The following is a 23,843-nucleotide window of genomic DNA, read 5'->3' on the forward strand; positions in this document are numbered from 1 at the left end:
TTCCTAACTCATGAGAATACTAGCCTTAAGTTAACCTAGTTAGGAAAGTGAATCTCAAGCAGAAAGCTCCCCTTCAAACACCACCACCCACCTGCCCTGACCCCAACACCCAAGAGCACAGTATCCATGTTAGAACTAGACTAAAAAAAAATTGTCCACTTCTTTGGGATGAAGTGTAGCCTAGGGTAAGGAGTCACCAGACCAGATGCTGAGTTTCTTGTTCTTGACTATTTACTACTACCTGTGTGCCCTTGGTCAATTTATTTATTCTAGGTTGGGTTGGATGTGTTCATCTCTAAGATATTAGATTAAATCAAGGGTTTTTAGTCCATAGATAGATTTTCAGAAAACAAATAATGTCTTTATTGGAATATAATTTCCTTTGTAATCATACTTTTTTTTTTTTTGAGAAGGCAATCAGGGTTAAGTAACTTTCCCAGGGACACACCTAAGTGTCAAGTCTTTGTCTATCTCTGTCTCTGTCTCTCCTTTCCTCCAAAGACTGATGCTAGATATCAAACTTTAATCCCAATTTTGCATAGGAAAAGGCATTGCTGCATGTTTCTGCCCTTTTTGATAGTCTACCTCTTATTTAAGGTCAAATTAGAATGCTGGTCCTTCAGACTCTAGGGTCAGTACACTGATTAGCTGCCCTTAAATTATTTTATGTATTTAAAGACACTATTCTGAGAAGGGATCCATGAATTTCACCAGACATGCCAAAGGGGGTCAAAATCTCTGGGATAAGATTATCTCTAAAGTCCCTCATGTTGGTCCTTTGGAATATGCCTGTCACTATTTACTTCCTTTAATATGGACAAATCAGGGAATATGATGTAGTGAGCAAAATACTGAATTGGGATTCAAAGTAATTTTCAAATTCAAATTCTGGCTCTGCTACTTAACTATCTACACAAACATAAATGTACTGTACTTTTTGACCTTGAGCATTTAAAAATATTTTATTTATGTTAAAAATATTTTGCAATTACATATAAATTTTTTTAAATTAACATTCAGTTTTTAAAAATTTGAATTCCAAATTTCCTCTCACCACTCTCTTACCCTTTGAGAAGGCAATCAATATAATGTTGACTATACATGTGAAGTCATGCAAAATCTATTTTAGGCATGTTGCAAAAGAAAACACAAACAAAATAAAAATATCAAAAAAGTAAGTTTTTCTGCATTCAGATTTCTTCAGTTTTCTCTCTGAAGGAGGATAGCATTTTTCATCATTGGTCCTTTGTAATTGTCTTAGTTCATCCTCTTGATCAAAGTAACAAAATTTTTCACAGTTGATCATCCTTATATTATTACTGTTATTATATACATTGTTCTCCTGATTTTGTTCACTTCACTTTGTAGCAGTTCATAGTCTTCCCTGTTTTTTTTAAACCATTTTGCTTATAATCATATCCCACAATCTGTGCAGTCTTTCCTCCGTTGATGGGCATCCCCCCAATTTTGAATTCTTGGCCGCCACAAAAAAAGCTGCCCTGAATATTTTTGTACAAATAAATCCTTTTCCCTTTTCTTTAATCTCTTCCGAATACAGACCTAGTAGTGGTATGATAGCCTTTTTCACATAGTTCCAAATTGCTTTCCAGAATGATTGGGCTAATTCACAACTCAATCAACAATACAATAGTTTCCCAATTTTTCCACATTCCCTTTAGCACTTATCATTTCCTTTTCTATCATGTTATCCAGTGTAATAGGTGTGACATGGTATCTCAGAGTTGTTTTAATTTGCATTTATATAATTAGTAATTTAGAGCATTTTTATGTGATTATAGATAGTTTTGATTTCTTTTTCTGAAATCTTCATGTTCATATCCTTTGACCATTTATCAATTGGGGAATGGCTCATATTTTTATAAATTTGACTCCGTTACTTACATGTTCAAGAAAATAAGCCTTTGTCAAAGAAACTTGCTCTAACAACCCCCTTCACTCAGCTCCCCCATTTTGTTTGTGCTGCATTAATTTTGTTTGTACAAAACCTTTTTTAGTTTCATGTAATCAAAATTATCCATTTTACTTCCCATAATCCTTGACCTTATGCATTCCAACCTCTCTGGGCTTCAATTTTCTGTTAACTGAGAAAGCTAAATTAGAATGACCTGCAGGCTCTCTTCCAGCTTGACATCTATGATTCTGAGATTAGATTCCTAAGGTTCTTTCATGTTCTAAATCTCTGACCCTGAGATTAATTTAGGAAATTTACAACTACAGTTTTTCAGTGAACTTCCCAAAGGTCAGGATTATAACTCCTCAGTGTTTTGTAGCATATATTGTTTCCTTCCGGACTAGAAATCAAGGGATCTAGGCCTTAGTCCTGGCTCTGCCACTCTATGATTTTGGGTCAAGTTCCTTCCTCAGTCTGGTCCTCAGTTTGCCTGTCTGTAAATTAAAAAAAAAGTTGGATTAGATGATCTCTAAAGTGTCTTCAGGATCCAAAATCCTTTGATTCTAAGTTACTTTTCTCAAGAGAATAACAATTAAAGTTGGATAGATATAAAAGATACTGATGTCATGGTCAATTTTATTATGTGTATAACCTCCATGTGGGAGGATAGGTTGGTTAAATGTCTGTGTGGGCTGGTCAATTTTCAAAAGACTGGAATGAATGTTGGATTATAATAGTCAGGCTCTTGCTTTTGGGGTTCATTTTGCACATTAGTTGGTAGGATTGTATCCATTTTTCAAGATGAGCTGTTTCTAAAATTCAGAGCTAGTAGTTATTGGACATTTCAAATCACATAATATCTCACCCTTTAAATACAATTTCAAAAAATCAGTAACAGGTATTGACTGGTTTATAAACAAATCTATAGCCTGAGAATAAACTCCTGCCTAATTTACTTAAGGAGTAAATTAAAAAAAAGTAAATGTAATGAATAAAATTAAAGAGGAGGTAAAGAGAAGCAGAGATAGGGAAAAAGGAAGGAGAGAGATGAGAGGGAGAAAGTAGAAAGAAACAGAGAGAAAGGGAGGGAAGTGAGCAGGGTTGGGAGGGGAAGGAGGCTGGAGAAGAAGAGAGAAAGGGAGCGGGAAAAGTAGAGAGAAAGGAAAATGGAGGAGAGAAGTGAGAAGCAGACAGAAGAGGATAGAGGGGAAAATAGAGCAGGAGATTAGAAGAGTAGAAAGAAGATAGAGATAAGGAGTCAGAAAAGGGATAAAGAAGAGGAGAAAAGGGGGAGAGAGAGAGAGAGAGAGAGAGAGAGAGAGAGAGAGAGAGAGAGAGAGAGAGAGAGAGAGAGAGAGAAGGAGAGGAGAGAGAAGGAGAGGAGAGAGAATGAATTTTTGCTTTTCAAATATTTGTCTGGCCTTCAAGAACTATTTGCCTTTTCTGTTTGTTAGATTATTTGGGACACAGTTTTGCACATAAGAAGAAGATACCTTACAGAATAGTGAACATCGTATAGCAGACTAATTCCATGGCTACATGACTTAGGGTTTTAGCTACCAAAAAATGCCCTCGCTTCCTATTGTATTATAATGGCAAATCTCACAGGCATCTGGCTAATGATTTAGAGTAATAAGGGTTATGCTAAAAAACAGTATAACAGATAAGGTAGAAGTATCAGGTTGACAGAGAAAGACAGGGACATTAATAAGGAACTCTCCTTTCTGTCTTTTCCAGGAAAATGATGAATCCCCTGTGTAATATCTGGTATTTTATGCATGTTGCTGTGGAAGTTGGCTTTAAATATTCCATTGAGATAGTGTTTTTGATCACATTACCTAACCTTCTGTTCCCCTGTTGCTCTGGATAGAGAATATACTATGATGTGAAAGAAAACAAAGTTCTAGGGCTATGTTCAAGCTGTTGAAGTATAGCACACAATAGTTAATTAATAGTTAATTAAAATCACACTCAATTGATAATAGTTGAACTCCCCTAAAAGGTGTGGTCCTGAATGTGATCGGAAGATATTCCAGGCTCATTTTGTTAGAGAATTTTCTATGTTTTAGTGGACATGGAGATTTTAAGTCTCCCCCCCACCCCCGTTTGCCTTCTGTGATCCCAGAGTCCCTGTGTGATGTAGAGATGCACATACCTACTTCTAGAAATGGAGAAAAGACCTATTATATATTAGACCAGTATGGAATAGTGTATTGTTTGGAGATCCATCTTAAGATACAAGCAGAGCAGGACTGTGAGTCAAAGTCACTGGTCAAAGATGGACAGTTCTGCCATCTGAGTCATTAACAAGTATACCTGGGACTGAAAATTAAGTTTTAACTGATGATAAACTAATTTCTTTGGGTGAGGGTATGACCTTATAATATTCATGATATGTCCTGGATACAATGCATGCTTAGTTACAATGGGATCTGGGAATGAACATCTGCCGTACCAATTACTTATGACCATAATAAGATCAGATCCACAGTCAATGGAAAGAAGCACCATCCGCATTGGAAAGGTAAAGGGAATGAAAAGCTCATGTTGCTCAGATTAGGACCCATATTTAGACATGCTGTTCATCCAGTTGGTAAATCAATATGTCTCTCTCTAGTCATCTCTCCATCTATAGATTTTTCTTTTTATCTATTCTTTTATGTATTATATATATATGTGTGTATATATATATATATAAATACATATGAATAGAAAAGTGTAAGTTGTAGATATCTATGTCTATGATGAACATATTTAGATATAAAACAGATAAAAGTTTTCTTTTATTGTTGTGATTATACCTATGGATTGAGATCTTGGTAAGTACTACAAAGAACTAAACCCAGAATTTGATGGGTAGATGAGAGGGGGCTGAATCACATTTGGAAAACAACAGAATTACTTCCAGTGATTCCAAGCTTCTCTCTGCTGAAAAAAGATCATCTTCCTAATACGAATTTCCTCCTGGTGATGCTCTTTGACTGTTCATCATGGGACACCATGATCTGAGAAGAATCAGAATTGCAGGCAATCCACAGGACATCATAAGTAGGTTGCAGCTTATTACTAGTGATGACTTGGGCCTGTGAAATCACATAAAAGACATCAGGGATATATACAGACTGAGTGAAGATGAGAACAAGGAGGAATATTGCACCAGATAAGGAATGGATGGGTTAGGATCTCAAAGGATGGATGGAGTACTCTCACTCCAGAGATTGCAGTTCCAAAGTTGTACCACAATGGGTTCCTTCCACTTATTTGCTATGCACCTTCTTACCTGAAAGCCACAGAATTACAGGCATGCATGCTGTAAAGCTACAAAAATACTATGCAATTAAGTTGTGTAATGCCTGGGTGTGACAATGTGAGGCCCACCAATTAAGCCCACAGGTGTGAGGGATGTCACTCCAACCTTTCCTTGCAAGTCTCAACATGTGCACTAAGCAGTGTGGGGAGATGCTCCAAATATCTAGCAGGACATAATAGACCTAGTAGCTAGAATTAGTTGGAAGTAGAGTAGGGAGATAGACAGACATTCCTAATCACGGGGGGAATGAGAGAGAGAGAGAGAGAGAGAGAGAGAGAGAGAGAGAGAGAGAGAGAGAGAGAATGAATATATGAATATGAACCTATGACAGAAAGAGAAGAGAACTCAGGCATTAACATTTGGGCTGTACCTTACAGATCATCTAGTACAATCCCTTTGTATTACAAATGAGAAAACTGAGACTATATGAGGTTCACCTTTCCCAAGGTCCTTATATTTCAATGCCTCACACACTTAGGGGATGGAAAGAGGCCCTGCCTTATGATTTCATCTTTGTAGGGAACCCCCAATGTGGAAATTTCCTGTACTTTTTGTAGATTGACAAACTCTTCAGTGCTTTCTAGCCTTAGAAGGTTGTGAGAAGCACTAAAGTAGTACATAATCTAGTCACATAGCTAGTTTGGATCTAAGGCAGAACTTGAACCTAGGCCATCCTGACAGTGAATCTTTACCCATTCAACTAATCAACAAATTTTAAGTACTGTGTGTTAAGTCCCAGGGAGGTAAAGGAAAAAGAACTCTCTTTCTTCAAGAAGCTTACATCTCACTGGGGGATTCAAGTATGTATAATGTGTATGCTTGTGTCTATACATATATCACATAATTATAAAGTGAACAAATACAAATTTGTGCTAAGTGGTTGATTACAGGCTACTTGCCAGAGGGACTAGAAGTCAGAGAGATATCTCACAGAAGATGTTGGTGCTTGAACTGGTAGTCTGTGAGGCAAAGGTAGTAGGGGTACCCTGCAAAGGAAATAGGGGTACCCTACAGGGATGAGCCAGGGCTAGGGTAAGGGCTTGGGGAGGATGGGCTAATAAGTGGATGCTTAATAAATAGCAAGTGAATTGAATTGAATATAGTGAGTGTCTGAGCTGGAACTCCAACCCAACTCTTTCAAGTCTCAGTTCACTGTTTTGTTTTCCATTATACCTTTTCCATTATACAGTGGGAAAGCAAGTAAGAAGCATGGTGAATTCCAAACTGGACATTAATAAATTATAAATTATAGTTCTACCTCTAGATACTGATGCCATATTAGGGAAACAAAGTCTCAATTATAATAACCTCAGTTTTATTATAGAATTATATTTCCATAATTAATTTCTCTCTCCCTTTCTCCTCTCTCTCCTTTCTTTCTCACTCTCATATCTATATGTATGTATATATATATATATATATATATATATATAATACACTAACACACATGAACACTCTAGCATACCACTGTAAATAGTACATTGCTCAATGCTACCCCCTCTCCCACTGTTCTTGATGAATAAATCCACAGAAAATGACATCTGTGAAGTTAAAAGTGCTTGAGATGTGTCTGTGGCAAGTTCTGAACATGTTTCACTTTTAATAATGTGAGCTTGTATATCACAAGGAAAAAAAATAAATGAAATGTCTTCAGAATGTGAGGGGAAGTAGCAAAGGAAAGGGTATTTACAGACCAGAGTCTTCTTTTCACAGATTTTTGAAATTTTTCCTGTGCTATCCTGAAACTAGCTATCTGGTTTAAGAAAGTGATGTCCAATTAAACCTCTATCCATGGATAAACCTTCAAATAGTGAGGAGATCTGAATTTCATAGAATCCTAGAATGCAAGACCTGCAAGGGATTGTAGAGATTATCTAATCTAATCTTACAGATTGAGAAACTGAGGCTGTAATAATTAAATTATAATACCAGTTATACAATTGTTATATTGTTGAGCTAGAATTCAAATCTAAGTCTTTTGTCTTTAAGGCTAATCCTTATAATTTCCAGTATCTAGCTTAATAATTACTTCTTCATTGAATGAGTGACTTCTCTACTCCTTGGAGCCAGCCATTTGCCCTTCTCCCAACATTTTCTCTTCCCTTTTCTCCCTATTATTGATTTCTCCTTGTTCCCTTCTCTAACAAGAAATGTCACTTTGGTTAGTTCTGTTGTGTAAAACAAGAAATAGTGTTCAAATCTCTATAATCTGCTTTTTTTTTTTACAAAAATTTCATATTCAACGTTAGAAATAGGAAGTCAAAAGAAAAAGAGTCAGGTCTCTAGGAATCTAGTTCTACAGCTCTTCCTAATGAACTGAATCCACCCATTTCTGATCAACAAATTTATGTATGCTGATATATAAGCATAGGTAATCAATCTTTAAGTATTTATTGAATATTAAATTTGTGCCCAGGAATATGCCAGACACTACAATGAGAGCAAAAATCTAGTTTGTTCCCATAAACTACTTGAAACAATTAGCAAACAATAAAGGAACATACAGTTGATCAAATACCAAATTGTGTGGTTTGGATTATAAATGCTAGGAAATGATTAGTCACTTAGAGACTTTTATTAGATGGGCACAGGGAGTTTCTTTTAAGGGAAGTGGTATGAGTTATAATATCTGCATAGTTCCTAGTCAGTACCATAATTCTGGAGCCTAGTATAAGAGTTGATTCATATATATATATATAATCTATGTGGGCATGTATATGTGTGTATATATATATATATATAAATTCATGCATGCATATATCTATAGCACATGATACATATGTATCAATAGGAGGATGTCTTTGGAGTCAGGAAGATTTGAGTTCAAATTCTGACTCTAAGCCACACTAGAAGTGTGACCATTGGTATTGCACAGTGCCAAAGAATGCACTAGGAAGACAAAATTACAAATGAGTCATCTATTATCCTTGGTAGAGGGTTGTTCATATCCACTCTATGTGGATATATAAATATACATATTTTAATATACATATATATCTATATATATACATGTGTGCATGTATCCATATAGACAGTTTTTTCCATATGTATATCCATATATCTCCATCATTTATCTGTTTCTTTTAATAAACACACACAAAGCAGTTTTACATAATATTCTCTTGTTAATGCTTCATGTTTGAGAATTACAAATCATTATGATCTCAGAAAAGAAAAGAACAGGCAACCCAAAGGACAAAAGAAAGATGTCTGATAGGTATAAGTAAGCTAGAGTTTGTTATTAATAACAATAGTTTTTCTTTCTTTTTCGTTTTGTTTTGTTTTTTTAAACAAACTTTTCAAAGAGCTTTTCAAACAATAGTAGTATGGGGCCTATTTTACAGGCAGAGAAACTGGGGTTCTGAACCATTAAAATAATTGAACCCTGATTTCTCAGCTAGCAAATATCAAGGTGAGGTTTAGAGTCAATCCTCCCAACTCCCAGAATAGCATTCTGGCTACCATCCTGCTTTTAACATACTTGAATGAAGCAGTGATTGAAAAGATATCACTAAGGATATGTATAACATACATATATACGTGCATATCGGTTGTGAAGCAGTTATAAAATAAGGATAAAGGGCAACATATGATAATGATAACAATGAATTTGTCTACAGTCCTTTAAGGTTTACCAAGCACAGTTGGGCAAACTAGGTATGGAATTTTTGTCATTTGTTGACTTTTTTGTTTCACTTTTTTAAATTCAGAATGTAACAAACATCAGAAAAAGTAGAACTGAAAAAATCTCATATATATCTTGCTTTAAAATATAAGCATATGCATGTAATAAATTCACTGTGATTTTCATACATTTTTGCTTATCTGTAATTCTTCCTTATTTTTATTTTGTTTTCTTCTGTGCATTTTAAAAATGCTTCAATAATCCTTTTTTGGAGGAGGGGAGAGCAACACTATTGCTAGCTTCAGTCTTCTCCCCAAATCCTACTCCCAAATAAAATAAAGAATTCAATCCTTGCTTCAAATAAGCAGAGTCAAGTAAAATTTATACTCTTCCTATGTCCAAAAGAGATATGTATTGTTATTTGTTTAACAACCAACTCTGCAAAAATGTATTCAGGATATACTTTTAAGTTTAATCTGCATTATTAACATTTTCTCCATTAGTTTTTTAAGTCTAAATAATCAACAGAATAATAAATCAAGCTCTTATTTTTAGTTTTTGCTGATTTTCAAGATTTTCAAGATTTCAAATGCTCACATTGAAAATTTAACAATTGTCCTCTAAGAACCAATTCGTCTGGTACCAGCACACCTGTTTAGTTTGCATTTTGATTCAATCTCCCCTCTATCAGGAGGTGGATAGCATGCTTCATCATGGACAGGGTGACTAGGTGGCACAGTGGATAGAGCATAGGTCCTGGAGTCAGGAGTACCTGAGTTCAAATCCGGCCTCAGACACTTAATAATTACCTAGCTGTGACCTTGGGCAAGCCAGTTAACCCTATTACCTTGCAAAAAAAAAAAAACAACCTAAAAAAAGTGCTCTGGAATCATGACTGTTTATTATACACCAATCAGAATTCTTAAGCCTTTCAATTTTTTTCTTTATAATTGTAGCAATATAAATTCACTATGCATTAGTTCATAAAAGTCTCCCTAGGTTTCTCTAAAACCATATCTTTTGATAATTCTTGTGGCTATTTTTCTATCACATTCATATAGCATAGTTTATTTGTTCATCTATTCCCTTATTCATTGATTTTTCAAATGACAGATCATATTTTGATTTGAAAACCAAATGGATTAATTTTAGGAATTACCCCTTTATTTTGTAGTTTATGATTTTCTTCTTTCCTTCAATAAATAAATAACAAATATTCAATGAATATTTGCTATTTGCCCAGCCTTCTGCTGATTGCTGAAGAAAGTACCCTAATACTATGCCTTCCTTCAAGAGGAGGACAGTCTGGTAAGGGATGTAAGACATCCACATAAAAGACAGGTAATGATGCCAACCAAAGGAGTGGCTGGCATAGGAAAACAGAAGGAAAAACATTTACATAGTGCCTACTTAATCCAGGTACTGCATTAGTGCTTTACAATTATTATTCCCATTCTTTCATTAAAAAAATTTGTTAATGCTTTTTTTCTTTGTCATTTTTTAACATATCCTCCCGTAGAGCTTTCCTGTGTAATAGGGAGAAATTTATTAAGCACAGCAATCATATCTGACAATGTAGGTCACATTCTTTATCTATTGTCCACCACCTTTCTTTCAAGGGCACATCCTTTTATATGAAGAAAGAAACTGAGTTTAGGGGGTTATTACAATAGTTCAGGCACTGGGTGCTCTAGTGTTTCATTAATGAGCATAGTTAGATAAAGTAAGGAGTTTCAATGAGACTTTACAAAGAAGAATCAACATAATAGGGAATATCTCTTCCCTGCATTATCCCTGGCATTCTGAGTAGTGCATGTCAGTAGAAATCCTGGGTTTTCAATTCTCTGAGCAAATACAACAGGTGGAACAGGCTAAAAATCAGCAGTTGAGAATTGGAATCCTCAGCTGATTGACTGTGTGATCCTGGGCAAGTCACTTTCTCTGCCTCATTTTACCTTCTGTGTGTTCATCCTTCCTAGTCAAAAAGGGCCAAAATGATGTCACAATGTTGGGGTCAAGTGTGTCGACTTTGATTGATTAGACCAATCTGAACTTGGAAGGCTCTACCACAGATAGAGCACAAATAGTCCCTATGAACATTTGAGATGGAGAAGACTGAATAGCCTCACTGAAGTGCTTTGCTTAGAATGGTGAGGAATGTGTAGTATAATAAAGGCTTAGTACAGATCTTGAAGAATCAAAGAAATAAAAGACTATAGAAATAGTAGTTATTTGGAGGCTTTCTTTGTGGACAGTGGAAAATCATTAGATTTTAGATGGTCCTTGCACTTTCTAGGAAAGTAACTTTGGCTTTGGAATTAGGAAACTTAAATGGATTTACTTTAAGAATAATTCCCTTCTCAAAACTTTTTGCTTTCTTTCTTTTCTAAAAGAAAGTTATAGAAGTTACTGAATTTGTAGGGGTTTTTTTTTTCATGGAGAGAAGTTTAGAAGGTTTTGGGGGTGCTGGGCTTTTGTATTTAGAAATTTCTGTTTTTGGCCAGGGAAACTCTTCCCACCCATACTTTTTTACTTGGTTGGCCTCTGGGGATTTCTTCGCAGCACAGATCAGTCTTGGGAGGGCTCTAAGCGGTGGGCGAGGTTGGGAGCCGGATTCCGGGTTATTTATAGCAGCTTGGGAGTGTTATCTGAGAAGAACCCTTGATGTCCCTGGGCAATTCCCCTCCCCCTCTCTCTTGCTTCCCTCCCTCCTTCTCTCTCTCTCTCCCTCCCTCTTTCTCTTTCTCCCTTCCTTCCTCCTTCCCTCCTTCTCTCAGTGGTGTGGCTGGTTACACATCACTGTCTGTGGTTTGGGGTGTGTGTGCATGTGTGTGGGGGGGAGGTTGACTCTTTTTCTTTTGCCTCAAGGGAGAGAAATGTGGTCACATTCTGTGTCGTAAACTTGTCAGTGATTTGGGCCCCAAGTGGGATCTTTATAATGATCCCATTAACCAGGTCTTTTCTTCTTGTAGGTTAACTTAGGGTGTGTAAAGGTGTTGGTATTTGGATAGTTATTCCCCTCTCCACCCTTTTCATTTGTAGGTAGTTCTCTACCTGAGTATAAATGTAAGTTGAGTGAGGATTTGTCATGAAAATAATAAGCCAAAAACAGGGGTAGGGGGCATTTTATAACCAGGGAGTATGATTTCAACTTAAAAAAAATCCAAAGGCTAGAAAATACCTAAGGAGGCAGAACATGTATGGGAAACATGAAATAAAAACCAAATCCTTTTAACAGTCAAATAGCCAGAGGACAGAGTATGGTCTCTTCTTACTTTCTATTAGACTTGTATTGATGCTTTCAAATGAGCCAGTTATTCTAGCAAATCCCTGATTTTCATGCCTGCTGTGTGGGCAGAGTCCCCTCTCCAGGATTTATGGATTATTTGCCTTCTGCTGTAGTACTAAAAGGGGGGGGGGGGCGGTTTATGAACTAGACATACTGGCTGTGATACTCTTAATGCTGGCGTGGTCCTACAATGGAACTTTATAGAAAGTGCTGGAAAGGACCTGAGAGATCACCCAATCCAAACCATATATTTTCATTTTGCCCATTCTTGGTTTTCATTGCTTATTTATGTAGAGTGAAGAAACTGGGAAGAATAGAGAGAAAAGACTTTAATATAAAATATGACTTAAAGACCTTTCCTAAGAAATGCTTTTGCCTAAGTGTATTATTCATTCTTGCTCCTTAGTTGATCAATGAGTATACTCAGTCTATTCATCTCTTTTTCTGAGTATTTATTTATCACTATTTTGTTGTTTGTCCTTCATTCTTGAAGAAGACCATGGCATCAGGGAGTGATTCCATAACAAGCACGGGAATTGGATTTGGGGGGGGGGGGGACTGTGCTAAGTCACTTTCTCCTCCACAGACATCTGGGTTCAGTGGCTATTTATGAATCAGGATGACTGGAGATAGCCCTGGATATGATGGTTAGGTGACTTGTTCAGGGTCACAGAGCTATTAAGTGTCGAGTGTCTGAGGCTGGATTTGAACTCCCATCTTCTGGACTCACAGCCAGGGCTCTATCCAAGGCAACTTTGTGTAGTAGATTAGGGGGCTGGCCTTGAAATTAGGAACACCCAGGTTTGGGTCTGGTTTCTGATACCACCTACTGGCTGTGTGACCTTGGGCAAGGTACTTAAGCTTTCAGTGCTCAAGTCAACTTCCTAAAATTTTAAGGTTGAAGTTATATTTGAATCTGTGGAGGAATTTTCCATTTCAGGAAATTATAGAGCCCATCCAAAGATATGCATTCAAATTATTGCACTAAACATCTTAGTATTGATTTTAGGAGCACAATGTATTGCACACGTATAATTCAGTTAAATACACTGATGTGAGAACAATGTGAGAGAATACAAAGCTTAGATAAAGCCTGTCCCTGCCCTCATAGAAATTATAGATTAATAGGCAGCAACAATGCTTTATATATATATATGTATATATATATATATGGAATGCATTGTAAGATGGATACATAGATATGAATGATGAACAAGGACCTATGATTTCTATAGTTGGGAACTATGGTTGCTAGTGGGAACTATGTTCCATAGCTATGTAGACTACAAATGCAAACCATTGTAGATTGGTCCTAGGAAGTTGCCTAAGATTGAAAGATTAAAAGCCTCATCCAGGTTAGTAAGTGGCCCAGAAAGGATTTGATAAAAGTCTTCCTCAGTCCCAGTCCAACACTCAGCTAAGCTAGTCTACCTCTCCAAATACACATTAAATGAATTAGGAAGGGATAAGTTGAATTCTATGAAAGATCCAAGATCTAGCTGTTTGTGCTGGGCTGTTAAAGAGGGGTAGGAATCCAACAGGGAGAACTGAGGAGATAGATCATTCCAGGCATGTGGTTGTCACTATGTTCAGATTCTTTTTGTTAATACATATAGATTGTTTCATCATTTTCTTCTTACTTTTTAGAGTATTTGATTGTAGCTATATGGTACAGTGGGTTGAGCATTGTTCATAAAATCAGGAGAACCTGAGGGCAAATCTGACTCAAACACTTACTGGCTATATGACCTATGTGACTCTGATTGCTTCACATGCAGGCCATATCTAATTATCCTGATCCATAATAGACTCAGATGGTTCCCAAGGAGAACATGAGGTTGATGACTTAGCACAGTACCCCTCACTCAAATCCAATTCATGTGTTTATCATGGCATCAGCACTCTGATGTCATGATCTTCTTTGAGAAGAAAGGACAAATATCATTTTGATGTTGGAAAGGACAACAGGGTCCTTTCCAAATCAGTTCTAGCAACTAGTAGATACTGTGTGACTGAAAGTAGAAAGCAGGATTCCAGATGAAATTATCTCCTTGTAGGAAAGATAGCAAATAGGTCTGAGTGAGTTCTCTCATAGCCAAAGATGCATAGCCTGGACTTTTTGCTTAGAGTGGTGATGTTCAGCCACTCAATGCCAGTTCCCCTCCCAGAAACCTCCATGGCTGATGCCTGCCTTAAAAACAAAAACAAAAAAAGCCCCCAAACAACTGTTATTTCCAATGATGCCTCACTTCATGCAGGTGCCAGTGTTTTCCAATCATGTTTTGGTTCCATTGGAGACATTGAGCATTCTTGGTTTGTTCTCCCTGTGATCCCCTGTTCCCTTGACCACACAGTATGAAGACAGAAACTTCCCTAGTTCTTGAGCCCATAAAAGAGAAACAGTGCTTTGTTTGTCAGAGAGGAAGCATCAGTAAGAAAGCTTTTTAGTTTTCTTTTTATAGGAACCAAAAAAACAAAACAAAGACCAAAAAAAGCAAGAACATCATCAGCGGGATGTCAACATGACACCAAAGAGCATAATATATTGTGAGAAGGAATGTATAAACTGGGGTCTGTGGTTTCTATGTGTATGGCATTTATATAGAGGTAAAGAGGGATGAAAGAGGCAGAATTGTAAGGGGGAGAGAGAGAGAGAGAGAGAGAGAGAGAGAGAGAGAGAGAGAGAGAGAGAGAGAGAGAGAGAGATCATGATCATGAGATTGCAGAATCCCAGAGCACACTTGGGGTCCAGAAGACATGGGTTCAAATCCTCCCTCTCATATCCTGGCTACATGACCAAGGTTCCCCATTTCACCTCTTGGTATAAGTTACAGACTTATTGTAACATCATCATTCAACACCAAGCATTTATTAATCACTTACTGTGTGTGTCAGGTACTGTGTTGGGGATGCAAATACATAGAATGAAATAAGCCCTACTGCCAAAAGACATATATTATTGGGAAAGAAAAGTATATAGACAAAATAAATACGAGTCAAGAGGAGAAGAGGGGAGAGGAGAGGACAGGAGACAAATGAAGAGAGGAAACAAAGTGGGGGGGGAGATGAAAAAGAGGAGGAGAGAGAGGGGGAGAAGATGAGAGGAGAGAAAGGGAAAGAAAGGGGAGAAAGAGAGAAATGAGGAGAGGAGAGAAGAGAGAGGAGGAGGAGAAAAGGAGAAGGGAAGAGAGAGAAGAAAGAAAGGAGAAAAGAGTGGGGGTGAAGAGAGAAGAGAGGGAGAGGGTAGAGAGGGAAGAAAGGAGGAATACAACTAGCATGATTTAATGGAAAGGATCTTTGTAGTCAGAGGACCTGGGTTTGAATTCTGACTCTGGTTTTCTGTGTGAACCTGAAAAGTCACTTCCCTTCCATGGTCCTAGGTTTCCTTACCTTTAAAATGAGCAAGTAACACTTGGTGTTTTCTCATACCTTTTTAGGTACAAGTCATATGCTTTCTCCTTAAGGGTTTAAGATTCATTATTATTTTTTTTTTGTCTCTGTGTTCCTAGCACTCAAAACAATGTGGATCATAGTCAGGACTCAATGAAAGTTTGTTAATTTGAACCCTAGATGACCTAGGTTTGCAATTGCTCCAGCTCCCTGGCCATTCCCTAGAGACAGAGGAAAGGCCCAGGCAGAATTGACTTCCCCTCCCCTACCTGGCCAAGAGCCAGAAGTTAACTAATGCCTGTAGGCAGTTGCTTCTATAGGTGGGTGGATGTTGATTGGAAAGACAGTTATTATCAGATCTATCAGTTTGGATCAGCTTTGGCTAGAGCAGACTGTAACTGGTTTGACAAACAAAACCTTGTCCTCAGGTTCTCCTGCCTACTAGGGTCTGAAACTTGCTGTATGAGATACAAAAGGGAAGTGTCTCTAATTGCTTTCTGGCTAAACTGAAGGATATAATAATAATAATGATAATGATAATAATAATAATTTATTAATATTAATATCATTCCTAGAGTGTATTAAGTTTACAAAACATTTTCCTGTGGTCAAACCTATGGGGTAGGTCATATGACTATTACTATCCCTATTTTATAGATGGGAAAACTAAAGCTCTGAAAAGAGGAAATGACATTGAATTTTCATCACCATCTTATTTGACCCTCACAACAGCCCAGTGTGAGGTGGGTGGTAATTATCTTCATTTGATAGGTGGAGAAACTTATACTTAGAGACATTCATTGACTTGTCCAGGGTCATTCAGAAAGATTATATTTGAACCCAAGTCTTTCTGACTCCTGGTCCAGTGTTTCAGCCTCATTTCCACCATCCCTAAGGAATGCTATGGTAGAAGAAGACTTTAGAGATCATCTGGTGAAGTCCTCTCATTCCTTGTTTAGAAGGGGAAACTGAGGTTCGGAGAGGCACAAAAAAATTAATAGGAAAGTTAGATTTCAGCTCTGTGCAGTCACTCTATGGCAGGGCATATATCACTATACTCTCCATTTTACACATGGAAAATTGAGAATCAGAGAGATCAATAGATTTGCCCAGGGTCACCTCACTGGTTGGTGACAAAGTTGGAATAAGTACAGAGACCTCTTGACTCTTAGCTTCTATGCTCTTTCTTACCAACATATCCCTGCTCTTTCCCCACTGGAGGCAGGGGTGGAAGGAACTATAGGCAGATTCCCAAGCTACCAGAGATACTCTGGGCAGAATTTGTAGAGGCAATTCTCCTTCCATCTAGAAAGACTGGGAACATAGACCACAGAGATCACCTTGGGGAACTATCTGTTTTAACTTGAGATGATTGAATCTTCTACTCTATCCCTATAATAGAATGGAGGGCTCTTCTCTTTCTGAGTCATCACAGTTCAGTAGTACGATAAAAAGTCAATCCAACTGATGATGGCCTGGGATGAAGACAATGACCTTGGTATCTTCAATGCCTGACCAAACTCTGAGCGCTCCACAGTGGCTGCTTCAGCCAGCTTCATAGTCATCGAAACATATTGCTCTCATCTACCCATTCCTGGGAAAGTCTTCACATGCTTGGAGTAGACATTCTCTGCAACAACTAAGAACTGAGTAGTCAAGACTTTGATGGTAGTCCCTTTGGGTGGGGCTAGAGAGGAGAAATTGGGCAGGGAACCATACATGATGCAGTAGGAGAAGAATAAGGGAGAGGGAGTTAACAAAAGGAATAATAAGGGAAAGAATGGTCAGCTTTCATATACAGAGAAGAGGGATGGGATTGGGGCATGCAAAAGAATGAGGGATGTATAAGAAGATAGAAAGCTCAAGACAGTGTTTTTGTAATCAGTGACAGTGATAAACCCACCATACCCTCTGGGTCTTCCTGACAGGGAACTTGACAATTTGCAATGAGACTATTAGTAAACTTTAAAAGTGCTAAGCTCTGGAGTGCTAACTAGGAAAAATTAGAAATTTGGAGGACATTCTTGAAAGAGATAGAGAAGGGCGGCTAGGTGGCGCAGTGGCCTTGGGCAAGCCACTTAACCCCATTTGCCTCGGAAAAAAAAAACCTAGAAAGAGATAGATAACAATTCAAAGGAGTTTTATTTAGGAGAGACCAATATAGGATGAAAGTGACAGGGAAGACATTCATAGTCACTAAATCTTAAAACTGGAAGAGATGGTGGAGATAGATCTAGTCCAAACATCTCATGAGCAGAGTGGGTAAGTGAGGTCTAGAAAAGGGAAATGATTTGTATTAAAAATACATAGCCATTAAGTGGTAGGACCAAGAACATTCCCTAGAGTACTATATTTAATTCTGGGTGCCATATTTTAGGAATTCAATTCCATTGAATAAGCATTTATTGAGCACCTAGTGGGGCCCAGACTCTGGGTATACAATGACAAAAATAAAATGATTTTCTATTCTCAGAGGATAGTAACCATGCTGGGAAGGACAGTTAAGATGGGATCAATGTTCTTAGTCTGGAGAAGAGGAGACTTTGAGGAGTCATCATATGAAAGAGAGTTTATCTTTGTTCTGCTTGGCCTTAAAAGGCATAGCTAGTAGCAAGGGTGGAAGCTGATTTATGAAAACCCCATTGCTCTTAGATCTCTTCTGAGAAGAACTGGGCTGCTTTTCTGAGGTCTGGAATTGGGAAGTCTGGATGACCATGGTAGGCTTGTGTAGAGAGTTTGGATTGGGTTTGATGGCTTCTGAAACCCCTTCCAGCTCTTGGCTGTCTGTGTTGCAAACCTAACTCTTGGGATGACAAGCCTAGTAGTCTTTCTACCCCCCCCCCCCCACCTTCAGATTCATGACTGAGCCGTTAGTATACATTAGTACATTCCATTTGGACAAGTCCTGCCAGCCCCCCTAAAAGCATTGGGTATAAATCATCCATTCTCTTGGGATTACTGAGTGTAAATCCCTGGGGAATAGGGCTATTGGTTAGGAACCTAGGTAAGATTGTTGATGTCAATATTTTGTCTCTCTTTGCTTCATCCTTTAGGTTTTCAAAGTTGGACACTTCTGTCTTCCTTCTTCCTAAAACTTGCTCTCTTGAGAAAGTCTCTGATATACTGTTATTAAAGTATATTATTAATATTATAATAATTATTAATATACAATATTCCAAGAGTTTTTGTGACTTTTGTCTGTTCCCTATGTTGAATACAAACCAGCAGGCATTTGAGGTGGGAGGGAAGGATACTAGGATGTCTTCTCTATTTGGAATCATCCCCTAGAGCAGCCCTTAATACCTTCCTGGAAGACTGGCACTGGGACCAGGTGCTCTAGTTTTCTAGATGCCAGTGTTGGAGTAGGGAGCAAGAGAAGTGTATGGTCTACTTCAAAGCTGCTGCTATAGCCTCTCTGAGCCTGTCAGACATTGTCTTGCATTAGAGTTACTCTTGGATATTTTATGTAGATGGGAAAGAGATGGGGGCTTATTTTGTAAAAGGATATATATATATATATATATTTATATATATATATATACATAAATATATATATATATATTATATGTACTCATGGCTTTGGTTCTCTAAAGAATAACTTAGAAAAGCTCAGAAAACAGGCTTAGTTGTTTCTGGTTGTAGAATAGATTTGTATTTGGAAGATTGCACAGAATTTCCACTGATTCCAGCTGTTTACTGCTGCAAAAGGCCATTTCTTTCACATTATTCCTTCTGTCCTCACCCCTGTATAGGTGTGAATCATGGAATACCAAGATATCAGATGACTCAAAATTGCAGTTGAACCATACAGCAATGGAAAGACACATAGTGGGTATAATTGTGCTACAGCTTGTTACAAAGGATGACTTGCACAAAGCAAGCAAGGTTATAAAAGACATTGCAAAGGAAATTTGTGTCCAGAAAAGGAGGAGGGTAGTCTCCTTATGACTACAAGCAACAATAAATGGCTTAAGGGGGTCCCCTATGGAAGATTTACAGTGAAATATAGCTGAAAAGGATGGGAAGACATGAGGAAAGTGTCTCTCTATACAGGAGGTACCCACAATAATGAGGATTTTCCATGCAAGTATTTCCCTGATGCCTTAAAGCCCAGAAGTCATATCCATCAGTCGCAAATTAGGTGACCCAGTACTTTCATTTGTGGCTAATAGTGCTGCTGGCTGCTTAAAGTTAGATCTACTAGGCAATATGCTATATTGATGAAAAGCTGTCACCATCAAGTTTTCCCAAATTTCAGAACATTTACCCTATTGAGATGCCATCACTTCCCTTTTAACTTTAATGGCAATTAATAAATAAATAAGTAAATTTTTAACCAGGATACTACCAAGGATCTCTTTTCATCCTTCCTGAATGGGTTTCTTCAGTGTATTTGACATAAGAACAACTTTTCTTCCTTTAGCGTATTGGGAAGACTTTGATTTTCTGCAGTAATCCTATTCTTTACTTTTTTTTTTTGCTCTGTATGATTGAAATATGTCTTCTGATTTATGAATAAAATGAATTGGGATTTTTCTGTTAGTTGAGTATATTTCTTTAAAGTCTACAGTTATCTTTGTATACCACTTTTATGAATAGATGCTATGAGGAATATTAAAAAATGTGAAAATGATAGTTTAGATCTAATAGGACTTGAGGTGTACTAGAACCAATTCTTATTGGAGAGCTGATTGTTAAAATTTCAGAATAAGCATTTACACCTTGAAATAGACAAATGCTACAAATCAGAGTTCTTTTGTTGATTGTCTAGAGAAAAAACTGATTCAACTTAAAACTGTGCCATGTATAAATTTCTTTTTGAGAACCAGTTGTTAAACATTTGTCAGCTGGTACACCCAAATAATTGTGGTTTAAGTCAGAAAATGATTCAAGTGTTCAGGACAAGTCAGAGTGCTTTTCTAAATTTAAGGAAGAAGGGATTCATTTCTAGCCCTAATCTGTCTGTGTGTGTGTGTGTGTGTGTGTGTGTGTGTGTGTGCATGCCTGCACAGTGTATGTGCATGTGTATGTGTGTGAGAGTATGATTGTGTGTGTGAGTAGGTAGGTAGGTAGAAGGGTAGGGAGATGAACAAGTGAGGCAAAGAGCACATTTCTAGCATGGCAGATGATGTGAAGAAATGCATGGAAGTCAGAGAAGACAGCTCAAAATTGAAGAAAACTTGGAAACCTAGTTTGTCAGAGTGTGTGTGGGGCAGTTATACGACAGGATTAGAAGGTAGGTTGTAGCTATGTTTGGCTTATATCAACTGATAAATGAAAGGAAAATCATCATCATTATTTTTAAAACTTCCTGCATTTATGTATATTCCTAATGTCAGATTCTTCTTTGTCAGCTAGTTACCTGATTCTTCTTCATATAATCTTGTACCTGTGTCAATGAAGAAGTATTCCTGGGGCGGCTAGGTGGCGTAGTTGCGGCGGCTAGGTGGCATAGTGGATAAAGCACTGGCCCTGGAGTCAGGAGTACCTGGGTTCAAATCCAGTCTCAGACACTTAATAATTACCTAGCTGCGTGGCCTTGGGCAAGCCACTTGACCCCATTTGCCTTACAAAAAACAAAAACAAACCAAAAAAAAGTATTCCTTAATTTCTCCTTCCTATAATAAGAGGAGAGTGTTGGAATTCTTTGATGCCTTCCTTTTAGGACATTTTATATTCTCTATTATAATGAACATTCAGCGCTGATGTTCTATGAATCTGTCACATGAAGTGATCCTGGAGAGAGTCCTAGCACCATTGTTTGGCTTTGATCTGTGTCTAGGTGAAAAGGGAAGTAGAAATTAGAATTTGGGTAGTCATTCATGATGACCTAGAGTCTTCCACTCATATGGGAGACTTTCTAACAAAATGAACAATGAAGGTAATGACAAAAGTAATTCAAAAGTAATTCCAATTCAACTCACACATTTTTTTTCCTTTGCATTTTTTTCACATATTGGACATTTGTGGGTTTTTTAGGCATTTTTTTGCAAGGCAAATGGGGTCAAGTGGTTTGCCCAAGGCCACGCAGCTAGGTAATTATTAAGTGTCTGAGGTCAGATTTGAACTCAGGTAATCCTGACTCCAGGGCCAGTGCTCTATGCACTGTGCCACCTAGCTGCCCCTCACATATTGGACATTTGGAGAAAAGATTCCATTTGTGTTGTTTTACTATAGGAAATTAAAGATAGTTAATAAAAAGCATACAGTGTTTCACTTAAAAAAAAAAAAACTAGGGTAAATTAATACCAAGCTAACAAATCCTAAGTAGATAGATGACTCCTGCCAGTATGGATATTCCCAATAGGTCATATTGAGAAATACCAGCAGTAGTAGCAGCAGCAAAATCCCAATGGTGTTTAATAGAGAAATCAAACTCATAGCTGCATACCCAGGCAACCAGCAAAATTCTTGATAGGGAACCCAAATGAAATGAAATAGGAAATGTTTGTCAAAATAAATAAAAATATGATGCAACATATGTGATGCTAATTTGTGGTTTTCTAAGACAATATATAGCTTTTGGTTTGTTTTGGTTGATGCCACTGGTTTAGAGTCAGCCATCTGTGGTGAGAAGGGTAACTTTTGGTATAATGCAGACAGCAGAGGGCTTACAGTCAAAGGCACAGGGCTTGGTTCTTCAGGTTCTATTCTTATGACTTGCTGCCAAATCATTTCATCAACTTAAGCCTCATATATAAAATGAGGAAAACTCACCTTCCACAAGGTGACAGGATGACTTAGGGGAAACAAAAGGCCTAGATATGAGAACATAGAGGTTCTTACTCTTGTGCAGATAGCTTCATGTCATCTCTCTTCCTTCATTTACGTTTATAAAATGTCTCTTTCTTGTGTGCTTATATCACGGACCAAATGAAGGTAGATGTGAATACATTTTGAAATGCTAGAAGCAATCAAAATCATGAGATTTTTCAGGAATTGAAGGGAAATTCCTACATCCTGACACTGAAGTCAAATAAGACAAGGGTCCAAACAATAGCAGCCTCTATTTACCCTCCCTTCCCCTCCCCACACACTCCCTGCCCCCACCCCATCTAGGAAAACCCAATAGAAAACTAAGCTGCATTAGTTCTGTCTTCAGCTCTGCATAGCTAAAGCTATGCCCACAATATTATTGTCCAATATGAAGGTAAACTCTGTGGATAGCCCAGAGTTATAATAAAATGGAGACTGCAGAATTACTACAGTATTTCCATTTTTTTTTAACACCAGAAGAATTGAAATTTAAGAGTAGGTTGAAGAACCAAGTTGCATCAATTGATGCAGCACATCAATCAATCAATCTATATCTAGCTATATATAATACATTTATATATGCATGTATATGTATTTCAGTTATTTTCAGTTAAGTCTGACTCTTTGTGAGCCCATTAGACATTTTCTTGACAAAAATATTGGAATGGTTTGTCACTTCTTTCTCCCACTCATTTTACAGATAAAGAAACTGAAGCAAACAGGGTCAAGTGACTTGCCCAGGGTCACACAGTTAGGAAGTGTCAGAGTCCACATGGGCTCTTCCCTCTGAGCCCCCAGCTGTATCTGTTTCTCTCTCTCTCTCTCTCTCTCTCTCTCTCTCTCTCTCTCTCTCTCTCTCTCTCTCTTCCCCCTGTGTATGTGTGCATGCATGTATATACACACATATGTATATATCTATAATATCTCTATATAGTCAATTGATACAGCTAGTTCTTATAGTATTAAGGATTTAGGAATACTCTGATCACACCTGTCTTCTCAGGTGGCTGAAGAATGTAACAGTCATTTTTTTCAAGTGAACTGAAACCCTTTGGACTTGAAGGTCACTTGGCATGATTTTCTCTCCCCCCCCACTCTTCTCTTTTTTCAAAAAGTTTATCCCTTCTAATTCAAACTGATCTACTCACTCCTGACCCTACTGGAATACTTTATTTTCTCCATTCTGTTGTCCGGTCTAACATAGATCCCTTCTGCCTAGAATGACTTCCTCCCTCTTCCTTAAACCAGGACCCTTCCTTTTCTCTTCGAAGTTTTAACTAGGGCTATCCTTGTTGAAGCCCAGACCATCTATCTTATATCTCACTAGCTCAAACATCTCCACCTTGTCTACATTCTCCATTTCCAGAATAAGAAGTTGCCAGTAAACTTTCAATTCTGTTACCAATCCGCAGACTTCTTTGTTGTTGTTAACTGCAATCTTTTTCATTAGATGAGGGACCCTGGAATCATCTTTACTGTATAGCCTAACATAGGATCTTTCATGTGACAGGCTCTTAACCAGTGTGTTTTGAAGGAACAAATGAATGAATACATTTTTAGG

The 23,843-nt window shown here is 37.6% G+C and overlaps 1 protein-coding gene across 8 annotated transcripts in view; it reads left to right on the plus strand.

Moving 5' to 3' along the window:
• The window catches only part of SOX6 (SRY-box transcription factor 6), a 640,189-nt gene that overhangs the window by 247,592 nt on the left and 368,754 nt on the right, over positions 1-23,843 (plus strand). For 2 of the 8 annotated variants that reach the window (XM_074230202.1, XM_074230211.1), the window contains exon 1: positions 23,192-23,843. This exon is cut by the window's right edge. The exons of the other annotated variants lie outside the window; for them this stretch is intronic. The gene's annotated coding sequence lies outside the window, so the exon portion shown is untranslated. Of the gene's footprint in view, positions 1-23,191 lie in introns of those variants that run through there. 8 annotated transcript variants of the gene reach the window in all.

This window comes from Macrotis lagotis, chromosome 3 (assembly GCF_037893015.1).
Source record: "Macrotis lagotis isolate mMagLag1 chromosome 3, bilby.v1.9.chrom.fasta, whole genome shotgun sequence".
Lineage (NCBI taxonomy): Eukaryota > Metazoa > Chordata > Mammalia > Peramelemorphia > Peramelidae > Macrotis > Macrotis lagotis.